Source organism: Pogona vitticeps, chromosome 5 (genome assembly GCF_051106095.1).
Source record: "Pogona vitticeps strain Pit_001003342236 chromosome 5, PviZW2.1, whole genome shotgun sequence".
Classification (NCBI taxonomy): Eukaryota; Metazoa; Chordata; class Lepidosauria; order Squamata; family Agamidae; genus Pogona; species Pogona vitticeps.
The window spans coordinates 168,020,116-168,031,984 of NC_135787.1; the positions used below are offsets into that span (position 1 = coordinate 168,020,116).

Sequence of the window (11,869 nt, forward strand, 5' to 3'; positions counted from 1 at the left end):
GGAACTTGTCAATGGATACAGGCTGAGAGTGCAAACTAGCTGTGCCACACACTCTGTATCTAAATCCAGCTCTTGATTGCCATGTTAACTGATTAGCTGAATTTTATCCAGATTCCGTGCTCATTGTCCTTTTCCACGGTCAGCTGGTTGAATTCATCACCCATCTTAGCCATGGTGGCTGAGCAATTTCGGCAGTCTGAAAAAGGGGAATATTTCCAAGCTCCATAGGTGGCCCAGAAACAACTGACATCACATGGGTCCTGCCTTATGACATCATAAGGAGCCGCCTTGATCTTCAATTTTGGCCCTGAGGTGTCAGTGCAATGCTACTGATGTGCCAACCCTAGTCCCATCACCATTGTGGACAAAGGATTCAGCAATGAGTCTGCTTCGTTTCTGTACATGGAGTGGGAAGACGGCAGCAAAGTGTTTTGGGCTGGCCCGAGCCTCATCAACGATGATATGCACTTCTCTCTTTCTTGATGAGAGAAGTGAAGCCAACACCACCACATCACTCCAGCATCCCTCATCTCTCTGTAGGCATGTGTGTTTTCTATACAGATGTACAGGAGAAATTTCTGATGTAGTTGTAGATAAATGCATAGCTGGGCTCGGAAGGCTACAGTCCTCTGTATGTTCTCAAAAAGCAACCAGATTCTGAGGGATGATGGGAACTATAGTCCATAGCCATCTGGATGGCTGCAGACCTTTTCACAGCCCTAATTCATAGGCTCAATACAGGTCATCAAAAGCCATTTTAATTATGTGGGGAGGAAGACACCATGGGGCAAAGAGAGACCCACCTTCTCACCCCAAAAGGGGCAAACATATCCGTCAATATATGGAGTTATGTGTACATTTCTTTTTTAAAAAGTGAGCTAATAACCCTTATGGTACTGGGTGCCAGCTTGTATTCCATGTGGGCAGGGAGCCACACTCCCATCAAACCATTTCTGCACACTGCCTGCCATTTATACAGTTGTCAGCTTCTTTATTTATAACAGTATAAGCCCATATTGCAGAGCCATTCATTACTATTAGCAATCAATTAATAACAGATTACCATCTGTGCTGCTGCACGTTGGTATCGCTATTTAAGCCACAGCAAAGGTTACCCAATTAAGCAATGTATAGTGATTAATACTCCTAGCAGTGGGACTTTACTAGGGCATTTCAAACTACCTTCACACCATCTGTGCGTTGCTGAAATGAGAGAGGGAAAGGGGCCGGGTGTAAAGCTAAACTGCTGCTGTAGAAAGAAGAAAGTAGCACATGCTGAGAATTGGGATATGCAGAATAAGAGTGGAATATTCCAAGAGCTAGGGCAGCAGTTTGGGTTTAGCTTCTGATATCATTGTGCAGATGTTGGAGGGAGGGCTGGGTGGTCAAGGGATAAAAGACAATATTTGCGGTGCGGCGCAAAAGCCTGAGGCTATGCATGGTAGATGCACACAGCTGGCTCACCACACTTTGATGTAGATGGAAGTTGAGGTCGTACGTGAATGAGTGCACTTTATCTGCACAACTAGAAAGTGTCTGTGGTTTAACATATCATATTCACTAGCTCAATGGGTGAAGATATAAACAAATGTGCAGTGTCATTTGCCATTATCATCATCATCACCACCACCACTACCTCCTTCAATTTATCTACTGAGTTCAAAAGAGGGAACTCAAAAACTGCTTAGTAAGTTTTGAAATATTCAGTTAAATATTATGTTAGAGCATTAGATGTATGTTGATGTGTAGATGAAACGTATATTTTTAATTTGACCTCAAACAAGAAAAACAGAATTAGGGGAAACACAGAGTATTTTGAGACCTTCCCTGCCTTGGATGTGTTGCTATGATGTCACAAAAGCTGGAATGGGTGAGATGCAAAGTCTAAGACTTTAAACATTTGCTTGATGAAATATATATGAGGTCCTACATGAGATGGTTTACATGTGGACATTATTTCAAGCGAGCCTCAGCCTATGCAAAATATCAGCAAAGGAGGGAACATAAAGATTCGGTGTATCTTCTAAAGGCAAGCCTTTCTTTAGTTTCAGCACTGCAATGCTCTACCCCTTGCTTTTCAGAAAGAACATCAGTGCAAGGCAGAGATTAACTTGTCCCAATACATCATAAAACAACATGCGGCTTACTTCTTGCCTTCCTGTCAGAAATATTTCCATTGTCCTGTTGCCCTATGAGAGCAGAAGCAAGGAGAAAGAGCGTCCCAGATGTACCTAGCAGAAGAAGCAATGTTGGGATAGAGTCTGCAACGAATGCTCTAGCCTGGTGACAGTATTTATTTATTTATTTATTTATTTATTTATTTATTTATTTATTTATTTATTTATTTATTTATTTATTTATTTATTTATTTATTTATTTATTGTATTTATACCCCGCCTATCTAGTCATTTCGACCACTCTAGGCGGCTTACAACAAATGATAACAAGTTCTAAAAATTTTATAACAATTAATTAATTAGATGATTCTATAAGATGGGAAAAATAAAAATAAACCAAATAAAGAGAGAAAGAAAAAGGAAAAAGGACAGGAATTAACTGGAAGGGAAGGCCTGCCTAAACATCCATGGTTTAGTTGGTTCTTAAAAGTACCCAGCGAGGGTGCAGCGCGAATCTCCAGAGGTAGGTTATTCCAGAGACGAGGAGCCACCGCTGAGAAGGCCCGGTTTCTAGTTCTTTCTTTCCGGGCCTCCCTTGGCATCAGGCTCCTCAGCCTCACCTCTTGGCTCGCACGGGTGACACGGGTAGAACTAGTTGGGAGTAAGCGTTCCGCCAAGTATCGAGGTCCTAAACCGTTTAGGGCTTTATACGTAAGCATTAACACTTTGAAGTCAATGCGGAAACGGATGGGCAGCCAGTGCAGCATGGACAGAGTAGGAGAGATATGCTGGTATTTTCTCACTCCAGTAAGGAGTCTGGCCGCCGCACTCTGCACCACTTGAAGTTTCCGCATCAGCTTCAAAGGAAGCCCCACGTAGAGCGCATTAAGTAGTCTAATCTAGAAATTACGAGCGCAAGTACTAAGGTAGTGAGTGCCTCCGTGTCTAGATAAGGTCGCAGCCGGGCAATCCGCCAAAGGTGGAAAAAGGTGGTGCGGACTACCGATGCCACCTGCGTTTCCATGGTGAGCATCGGGTCCAGGTGTACCCCCAGGCTGCGGACCCCACTCTTCGCGGCCAGGGCCACCCCCCCAAACATGAGGGAGTTTCCCAAGCCACCATCCACAGGGCCACCCACCCTCAGAACGTCCGTCTTGTCTGGGTTCAACCTCAGCCCCTTCTCCTGCATCCACTGCTGTACGGCCCCCAGGCAGTGCTGGAGGGACAGGACGGCATCACCTGCAGTTGGTGAAAAGTAAATATAGAGCTGGGTGTCATCGGCATATTGATGACACGATGCTCCACATCCCCTGATGACCCCACCCAGCGGCCTCATATAGATGTTAAACAGCATTGGGGAGATGATCGACCCCTGTGGAACTCCACAATTGAGACTCCACGGGGCCGAAATACTCTCCCCAAGCTGCACTCTCTGGGGGCGGTCCTCCAAGAAGGAACGGAACCAGGCCAGAGCTAAGCTACCAATACCCAACTCAGAGAGCCTCCCCAGGAGGATACTGTGGTCGACGGTATCGAAGGCCGCTGAGATGTCGAGGAGGACCAACAAAGAAATTTTACTGCTGTCGGCCTCCCTCAACAAGTCATCGTATAGGGCGACCAATGCCGTCTCTGTACCATGGCACGGCCTGAAGCCCGACTGAAAAGGATCCAGGGCATCTGTTTCATCCAGATGTGCCTGAAGCTGGTCAGCCACCACCCTCTCGACTACTTTGCTCATGAAAGAAATATTGGCGACGGGCCTATAATTGCCAATTTCATCCGCCGCCAAATTAGGTTTCTTTCTTATGGGCCTAATGAGTGTCTCCTTGAGGGCAGAGGGAAACCTGCCCTCAAGGAAGGACCCATTTATTATTGCAGTGGCCCATTCTGTTGTTATCGGCCTGGCTGCTTTGATTAGCCAGGCCAGGCAAGGGTCCAAGGAGGAGGTGGTGGCTCGACAGCGGTCAAGCACTCTGGACACAGAATCAGGCGTGATAGGTTGAAAGGAGTCAAGGGTTACCAGGCAAGACAGAGCGCTGGACATCTCTGCTCGACTTACTTACAGTAGTAGAACCAGTGTGTTTTCCTCTTCTTGTATTTTCTAGATTTATATGTAGACTGGTAATCTTAGGCTTCCTTTTGCCTTCCTCTCTGAGGTCACTGCCCAGAAACCCAATCAACAACCTGTTAATTGGTGGCAAGTTGCTGCTGTGATTTGTGCCATTTCATTATTTTCACAAGCATAAATCAGCAGTTTGATTCTGGCCGTTGGATTCTAGAGAGCATATTAACTCAGGAAATGCAAATTAAATCAGAACAATTTGGAATGGAAATCCAAAGAACGTCTTTTCTCCATTCCTATTTAAATTTCAGTTTATAGCTCATCATTTTGTTCTGGCTTGAAGAACTGATTTCCGTCCTTTCCTTCCCCATCTCCCTTGCTTGTTTTATCTTTTTAGTATGTAAAAAGGCAGGGTCTTGCTTTCTCTCATAATTGATGCGGGCTGTTTTGGGAAGCAATTGTCTGAAAAGTGGAATAAAATCTAGTAAGTGCTCAAAAGAACAATAAAGCAGCAGTATCACCAGAGATGACTTCTGCCTTTGAGAGAGGGAACATTCTCTTCCATAGGAAGGGGACTCCATGCGACTAACTACCGGCAGCTTAGAGATGGAGGGTAATTTGGGGCGCACCCCACCCCAAATGTCAGCACTTGGGCTGCCTGCTGTAATGCAGACATTTTAAAAAGAAAAGCTTGGGGCATCGATTTCCTTTCTCCGGGATATATTCTAAAGGGATAGGAAAGCACTCGCCTGCAATTTATGATTCTGTCTCTCCAAAGGCAAATAAATGCTACAAAGAGCAGCATTATAGACTCTTTCATTGACCATAAATGCACCCACTCCAGCATGCAATGTCTGTATTGGGGCTAATGACATAATGGGCCCGGAGGAAGGATGCTGATGTGGCATTAGCTCTTGCTTTGGCAGCTCTGAGGCTGAGCCACTTATAGGGGCCTAATCTAGCTGAGCCAGGAAGGTTGCCTGATGCTCCAGTTGCCAGTAAGCAATAGAATCCCATAGTCCCATGACTCTCACTTTTGTTCCTCTTCTCTTTTTGCAGTTACAAGTCGGCCTCCCACCCCTGCAACCCAATTCCAGATGTATATGAAAGATGGGAACATCATCAATAACATACCAGTGGGGAGGATGAAGGCTGAAAAATAATGAAAAAGGATGACATTTGGCATGTTGATAGTCAGCCATCAGTGGCTCTTAGGAGTTGTTGACAATCCTTGGAGATGACAGATGATTATCTTAACAATGCTGGTTAAGAGTCACTCCTAGGTAAGTGGTAGGTGATGACTAGGACCTTCAAGCATAAAAAAGCAGATGAGCCTGCTCAAGATGGGGAAGGGTCTTGGCTGAAGTCCAGTAAAATGGAAGAGGATGGCCCATAGTTTGATGGTTTGTACAGTATGCACACTTCTGTCTCCCTGGAGATTCATTTTCTGATCTCAGAAATATCATATATGCACAGAAGAACATCAAAGATAGATTCCAAAGGGAAACCATTGAACAAGAATGCATAAAGAGGCTCACTCTATCTCTCTCAACTTCAATAAAGAGAGTAGACTTTTTAAAATCACATTGCATATTTATCAGCTTGTCCATGCACATTTGTATTGCTGCCTTACTACTTGATATTATCCATTCTGTCCTAACCCATAGTAGAAATGGTGTGCATATAAACCCATTGAAACCTGTGTTGGGAAGATTACAGTCTTGCATGCAACTTAACAGTCGGTTTCAGTGGTAGCAGAGAATTTTAATACATTAAGGTGACTATCTTCTGCCACTAAACAATTAGCAAAGTTCTTTTCCCCACCTTTGGCTTGCCCCTCCTCTCATTCTGTTTGTTTGCTTCACTTTCATTGTTTCTTTGCTCCCTTCCTTCTTCTCTAAACTCCAACCAAGGCATACATGTAATTCTGTGCTCTTGATCTCGCACTATGCAGCTGCATGGTGGACTCAGTCTCCCATGTGCCTGAGATTGCAATTTCTTTCTTTTTCCTTTCTTTTATACTTCTGATTGTAACGGAAGATAGCAATGGTAAGCAAATATACTTTTTTTCTACTGAAGATGATTTTAGAGTGATTTTTATTATGTAAAGTGCCAGTTACTGTGAAGGGCACAGATGCTGAGAATTCGAGCTACTTCTCTCTCACACACATTTTTCTGCTACCATTGCTGCTGTTGCTTTTTTAACTTTATGTTCTGCTAACTAAACTAAAAAATGGCAATTTGGATCACTCTTAAATATTCGCAGAACACTTTTTTTGCTAACATTGCTCTTTTTTTGTTAGCGCTTATCTATTTGTTCTCATGAAAGGAATAGATCCTGCATCAGGGGTTGTGAGTGTTTTAATGAGTGTCTTGATGTTTGTAGTAACCTTTTCTTGATAAGAATTAGAAAATTGGTGAGTATTCATTACATCCTTAAGTTGGGCTATGCGTACTGCATTGATACAGGTCATAATGGGAAATAATATTTCAATTATATTTGTAACACTATTAGGAATAGAAATTTGGCCTCCTTTTATATGTATTTATATAAGCATTCATGCATGTATAATATGCAGATCTTACCTTTCCCCTACCATGGTGACTCAAGGTAGTTACAAAAAACCACTTAAGAAGAGAATGCAAGATTTATTGAGCATGATTTATTGAGATCTGGCACTTGCAGGCGAGCAGATTCTCCAGTTTCACAGCTCTATTTTTTTATGTCTCTTTGTTCACTTTATCATGAAGGAGGTGATCAGAAAGATGCAAGTTTTTGCCTGCAAGCTGTTGCATACCAAATAATGAATATCCCATGTCTAGAGGAGCTCTGTCTGATTGCCAGCAAGGATCCATTGTCCAGACAGAATTTCCCCATTTCCTGTCCGCGACACCATCGTCCCACATGCCGTGAGGGAACAGGCCAGGTAGGTGGGACTCGTCAGCCTTCGAAGGCAGCCCATCTAGGAGAAGGAAAACTCCTTGTGGCCATATCCACTGATGGAAAAGGCTTCAGGAGTAAACCTCGAGGCAAAATCTGGAGCCGGAGTCCTGGAGGCAGTTTGTGTCGTTCTGTCAACTCCTGCGAAGTCGCTGGAACCAGTTGTATTGGCTCTTGCCTTTCCATTGGACTATTTCAGTGACATGGAGAGGGGGGATTTGCTGCTTGGGTAACAGCCTATCCTCCATATTATTCTACCCAGGCTTCATGCCCCGGAGAGGACACTCCAGCTTTGCGTACAGCATTGAAACACTAGACGCTGTTCCAGGTCCTCCATACAGAGCACGTTACCATAGTTTCTTGAGACTGAAGGATGCCTGTGTGGTGTTGCATACTTCCCTAGGAGCAAATGTACCATTGAACATGAGGAGATGTACTTTTAAATATAGAAGTCTAGAATTGTGCTTGTATGTTTTCCTTCTTTTAAATGCAGGCTGCACTGTAGCTTTAGGGAGATATCATTCTTGAGTGTCATTCCATATAAAGAAGAGGGGGAAAAATGAGGCTTTAAAAAAAAGGAGTGGGTGGGAACCTCTAAAGTGAAAAAGAATTGCCGCCGATGCCCTCTAGTCAGTGACTTCTGGTCCATAGCCCTTGGTCATGACAGAACAGCATTTGACCCACAGACTTTAATTTCATCTCAAATTACCCACACAGAAATGGCCAGTTTAAATCTTGGCAAAGGGCAAATCTAATAGGAGAGGGATGTTGAAAAAAAAGTTCACTTTAGCCATTAGCTGCAATCACTTCATCATCCCACCCCAAAAAAAGAAACAAAAGAGAGCGAGCTAATGGAGTTTAGCTCATTTAATACAAATGAATTCCTTTGAGTAAAATGCCAACATTCTGCATATTTTCATGTTTACAGCAAAGTAGGTCACAGCTATCTGTGTTGCAGCTTGACAGTGAAGGAGGGGAGATAGCTCTCCTATAGCTCTCCTTCGAGTGGCCATTGGCTTCAGTGGCTGGTGTGAAGGGCTAGTGAGCCTGGCTGCTCGATTTGTGTGTGTATGTGTGACTGTGTGTGTGTGTGTGTGTGTGTGTGTGTGAGAGAGAGAGAGAGAGAGAGAAAGAGAGAGAAAAGTTGTTGTCTCCAAACTTGGGGTTCCTTCTTGTGGTGAGTAGGTCATGTGAAAAAGACTGCTAGGGTTACTCCCTTGCCCACCTCGCAGTGGATTTTGGCACAGGTGTGGTGGACATGCGCAAAACACCTGATGAATGTCACATAGCATGTGATACTAATCATCTATCTCTGCAGTGCCACGGGTGTGCACAGTGCTTTACAGAGCATAAAAGCACATATAGGTATCCTAAGAACCTTACCGTTTAAAATTCTGAGCAGACTGAGTTCAAGTAAGAAGCAATCCAGTGGTGCTTCTGCGCTGGAGGGATCAGTTGGGAGGGTGCCATCATTGTCTAGAGCAGTAGTTCCCAACCTTGGGTAACCCAGGTGTTCTTGGACTGCAGCTCCCAGAAACCCTAGCCAGCACAGCTGGTGGTGAAGTATTCTGGGAATTGCAGTCCAAAAACACCTGAGTTACCCAGGGTTGGGAACCACTGGTGTAGCAGATGCCCAAATATGTTAACAGTTCCCACATTCTTTGGGGAGGATCCTTCTGTGCCCCTAGAGGCAGAGGGAGTGACATTGGATTATTCCATTCTTGTCCTGATCCAACAAGGCATTTCCATCCCCCAGTTCTGAAGCTAGCATGGGTAGGTATTCTAGAGATCACACAATATAGCTATACGCTAATTATTAAGGCATTCATCGTTAAGGCAGGGTGGTGCCCAGGGTGGTGCATCTGCTCCCATCCCCATAAGCTGCGATCCCATATTTTTTTCCTTATAGAAATAGCTATTGGTGGTTCTGCGGTTCTGATGTGGTCCTAAGCCCTGCCTCCTATGGTAGGCACCCATTCAGAGGCAGCACCTCGGCTTCCCTGCCCTGCCTCCTTCAAGTACTGCCTTTGAGTGGGCACTTGAGTGGGACTCAGAACCGCAGAACAGCTGTTAGGCTGTCCTTTTTGGGCTAGCCTTCCTTCCTTGGCAGGCCCTCAGGTCTATTCTATCGCCCTCCATCCGTTGGGCACCCCCTCATCTACATTATCCCTGGGCTTTCTGGTCATCCTGCCAGGGTTGGAAAGAGGGTTTTCCCAAGCGGCAGCATTTCCAGACCATAGGATAGTTCCATTTGAGCTGTCTTCTTCCTCATAATTTATTGCCTTCCCAACTGGGCTTGGAGGAGGCAGCCTCTGCATTCCGATTACCCCTTGTCAGTGTATTCTGTTTTTTTGGTTCCTCCTAAGCTGATCATGCCAGGGATAGCAGCATCTCTTTCTTGTGCTACTGCCCTTCTGCTCATGTCCTTCCCTCCTTCTCAGTTGCCTTGGTGGCTTTTGAACTCATCCACCCTAACCCCAAGATCAGTGGTTCCCAACTTTGGGTAACCCAGGTGGGTGGTCTTGGACTACAACTCCCAGAAGCCTTCAGCACTAGTAGTGCTAGCCAGGGTTTCTGGGAGTTGCAGTCCTAGAACATCTGGGTTACCCAAGGTTGGGAGCCACTGCCCTTGATGAATCCCTCCTGTGAGGTCTTCCTGTTGCTGGGTTTCTTGTCATTTTGACATCCACAGAGCATCTGGTGAAAAAATATGTGACAAGTCTGGCAGAGATCTGGCATGGGGCAGTAACTGATAACCTAGGACAATAATACTAGAGAAATATGCCAGTAATCTGCGTGCCATATAGGAAACTTTCAGAAAAAGACTGTTAGTAACCCTAATTCAATATTAGCATGTTTAAATTTGCAAGAATCCAAATACAAATTTCGATTTTGTCAGTTTCAGCTTTTTGCACATTGTCTAGAATCTTATGTTTGCATAAAGAAAATCATGTAAGTCTTGGTAGCAAGTTGCTATTTATTAACAAGGTACAACAAGCAACTCATTAATGAGTGATAATTTAAAATTACAACTTACGTCATTTCATTTATGCAAATGTAAATCAAAAATAAAATTTTGATCATTACATGTTTTTTAAAACTTCTCAGTATCTTTCTATCCTATCATGGTATGTGCACATTTTGGTGAATTCTTGTTTAAAAGAAAAAGAAATAAAATTCTTCTTCATCTCTACTTCTAAGTTTGAAATATCATTTCTGAAGAAGAAGAAGAAAATAGCCTTGGATTAGATTTAGCTTCTGATGTTTTAAGCACAGAGTGGACTGGAATATGTCTTTGTATCGTTTACAACGGTCCATGTATACCAGGGAACGTGAAATACACCCTGTGGACCACATGCAGCTTGTAGAGCTTAATAACATTCCCCAGCTCCCCCAAACATCACCCCAAATTTTGAAAAGTTCTCATAAAGTCTCTCGTATACTCTGTGGGGGCCCCAAGAAGCAATTTTGCTATGTTTTGCACCTGCCAAATGTATGTCCCAATTCCCACATACATTTTATATTTTTTGAAAATTGGCCACTAGGGGGCAAAGGGAGCTTTTGTCATAAAAAGGTGCTTTTTAAAAAAGCAAATAATTTTTTTTTCTGAGAGGGAAGGCAGGAGAGAGTATGGCCCTATACATTCCAGGAGGGGCATGTGCTCCCCTCACACCCTTGGAGGTAGCCCATGTCATATGTATACAGTCTGAGGAGCTAAGACTGTTGCTTAACAACCAGCTGTTGTTCCTGTTATGAGCCTGCTTCAGACAAATCAAGACGAGAGTAACACATACCAAGAGCATTGCTTACAGATTAGAATGTGCTATCAGAGTGCAAAACAAAACATCCTGGAGTTTTGAGATACTTTGAAGATTGAGAAGCTTCTTGGGACCTCAGCATTCATGCATCCCAAGAAGTGAACTGCCATCACTGTATGCTGATGCTCAATAAGAACTGGTATTCTTAATATTTATTTATTTAATTATTAAGGTGCTTGTTTTGTAAAACACTTTCAAGAGTTAAAGTACAGTATAAATGTTTGGCTTTATCATTATCACGGATGTTTACCTTCCTGCAGCAACTCTTGTTACTGATGTATGCCTACTTCTTGTGGCCAGCATTTGCTGCTGCTGCATATCATGGCTTAGGAAGATGAAACAAACATGAATTATTCTTGCCATTCAAGATGGTTCCTATTTGGTATTCTAACGACTGCAAAGAAAATGGATTTGTCATGTAGCTAATATAAACAGTGGAAGGGGGGAAATTACTTTGAAAAATTATGAGAACTACCTTGATGCTGTCTCTTTAATTATAGAAATGTCAGCATCACAACGCCATCGAGGAGGGAGAAGGGACGGCTCATTTCAAGCGTGCAATGTACCTCAAAAACTACGCTCTTGATCAGTACGCATTGCGGGATGCCAGCAGCTCATTAGGAAATTGCATGTTCCCACAGACCCAGAGGTACTTTGATTTCCATAATCATATTGTTTTCATCTTTTAATTATTGATAATGTTCTCAGATGAACATAGACTTTCAAAAATAGATGAAGCTGTGCTGCTCGTTCGCAGGAAGAAACAACAACAGCAAATGAGAAACATGGAAGGAATCAGTCCAGACGCAAGTACAAAGTGCTTGTAGATTTGTCCTTTCTCTTTTTTGGGAAAAGAAATATGGTTTGTGGCCAAGTAGAGGCATTGTGATCTATATTCCCTTATGATAGCGATCCTTCAGGCCAAATGTAG

At 43.5% G+C, this 11,869-nt stretch overlaps 1 long non-coding RNA gene across 1 annotated transcript; it reads left to right on the top strand.

Annotated features, from left to right (window-relative positions):
* Positions 1 to 5,235: 5,235 nt before the first annotated feature.
* LOC144583102 (uncharacterized) lies at positions 5,236 to 11,585 on the top strand. The gene is made up of 2 exons (XR_013536697.1): positions 5,236 to 5,462; positions 11,439 to 11,585. It is a non-coding gene; the product is annotated as an uncharacterized LOC144583102 (long non-coding RNA).
* The last annotated feature ends 284 nt before the right edge of the window (positions 11,586 to 11,869 follow it).